The sequence below is a fragment of the Monopterus albus genome, unplaced genomic scaffold, assembly GCF_001952655.1.
Source record: "Monopterus albus unplaced genomic scaffold, M_albus_1.0 scaffold3.1, whole genome shotgun sequence".
NCBI classification, from domain to species: Eukaryota; Metazoa; Chordata; class Actinopteri; order Synbranchiformes; family Synbranchidae; genus Monopterus; species Monopterus albus.
In genome coordinates, this window is record NW_018127883.1 from 3,973,003 (window position 1) to 3,975,006 (window position 2,004).

The window sequence follows — 2,004 nt, forward strand, 5'->3', positions numbered from 1 at the left end:
AAATCCCCCCCAGCCACAACTTCGCACCCCTGGTACTCCAAATGAAGTTTCATGCCCCTGGTACTACACTGTGTGGGAACAAAATATTTTCTAATTGCTGTTGGCACTTACAGATTATTATTAGTTCAGACAGCTGAGTACCAGGACCACGTGTCAGAACATTTTTAAAGTTCAAACAGTGTACCAGGGCACAGGAGTCAGAATACTTTTCAAGTCTCAGGCAGGGACCCTCTGCCCCTCTCTTTGTCCAGATGGCTGACTTCAGTGCAAGCAAAATTTAATGGTGCTATACAGACTATTTACAGTGCAGTGAGAAGAAAAGCTAAACAGGAACATGGGGATGACAAACCGGGCCTAGCTGCGGACGCTGGGGTCACTCCTGAGCTGGCCGGTAGAAGTGGGACACAGCTGATGAGACAGAGTAGAAAACATGTGGTGAGCAGATGGTATCTCGTGACTGTGTACCAACCTGGCTGGTGGATGAAACAGAGTAGAAAACAGGTGAGCAGATGGTATCTGGTGACTGTATACGACCTGGCTGGTGGAAGCTGGAAGGGTGTTGATGAGCAATGGTCCGGAGGAAACTGTCCATGGAGGAGATCAAGGAGAGGAAACAGCGTGGGCAGACAAAAAGACATAATGCAAAAACTGGATATACGAATATCTAATGGTGACGAGAAGAAGGCACTGGTTGTCACCCTGAGAGCAATGACAAACAGGCAACAGAGTGGTAAGTGAACTGGGTATCCTGAGAACAATGACGAACTGGCAACAGAGTGAGAAGGGTATAAGTAGGGTGAGGGACTAGGTGAATGCAGCTGGTGTAAATCAAGGAATCAGTGGCAGGTGGGCAACGTGGAAAAAACCGAGACAGAAGTAATAAAAGAGGGAGGTGAGAAGGGCGGGCGCAGCCGGGCAAACCTGACAGGCAGTCGGAAAGAACGTTTTTCAGTCATTTATTATAATTTAAAATTTAAAAATACATTTGTAATATGCGAAGCATCTGAATTATTAAAGCAAAATCATTGTGATTTAAAAATAAAATGTTGATACAGTTTAATATACTATAACATCTACTCCAAAATATGAAAACCCATCATTTACCAAAAACTATTAACCAAAAACAATTATGCTTAACATTTTGCATGAATCTACAGTATTGATCAGATCAGTGTGTTTTTATTTTATGCTTATCATGTTGGTGGATCATTCTAATGGTTGCTTCTCAACTTAGATTTTCACTCTCCGATGTGATGTATTATGGGCACTGTTTAAAAATATGGTCATGGCCTTCATGTACATTGAAAACATCTTCCTTTTCCTCTGCTGTCTGCAAAAAATCCCATTCTAAAGAAATTACAATGCAAGCGCTGAGGGAGAAAAGACAGTTTATATATACACACACCCCATTCACACAGCTCAAGAGAGATGTGTGAGGTTGATAAATAGTTATCACCTCGTGATCACAGAAGAACCTGTCAGACCTGTACTGTGGGCACTAACACAAAAACATCTCTTAGGCAATGGCATGAGTCACTGAGTAAGAAATCCAAGTGGGCAATGTGAAATACTGTACAAAGAATCTGAACAGGACAGTAAAAGTTTTCCTGCCTCTGTTTTCATCTGTAATGTGAACAAACGGCTCAGGAATTCAGAACCAAACATTTAAAAATGCTGCCCTACAGAGAAATCAGTCTCCCTATAAAATGTGTAGATATCTCCCACTAGAGCTCAGCAAATATGAACAGCACCTACCTGTGGGCTGTACAAGCCCAATCATTCCACTAAATGGAATAAACACCATTTTGTGGTTGTTAGAAAGTTTGAAAGAGCACCTACAGTAAGTGTCTTCAAGGTCTGTTTAAGTACAAATTTCTCTCATTGTTTTCCCACAAAGCGACAGCTGTGGTGGGGAGATGGCAACAAAAACTGGGAAATCTGCACCAACATTTGAAGATACCCACATGATTTTTCTATCAAGACTGAAATAGTTCTAAATTTCAA

The 2,004-nt window shown here is 41.6% G+C and overlaps 1 protein-coding gene across 1 annotated transcript in view; it reads right to left on the minus strand.

Annotated features, from left to right (window-relative positions):
- Positions 1-720, minus strand: part of LOC109959388 (SLC35A4 upstream open reading frame protein-like) — a 4,545-nt gene extending 3,825 nt beyond the window's left edge. The window contains exon 1 of the transcript XR_002274835.1: positions 535-720. The gene's annotated coding sequence lies outside the window, so the exon portion shown is untranslated. The remainder of the gene's footprint in view (positions 1-534) is intronic.
- Between the last annotated feature and the right edge of the window lie 1,284 nt (positions 721-2,004).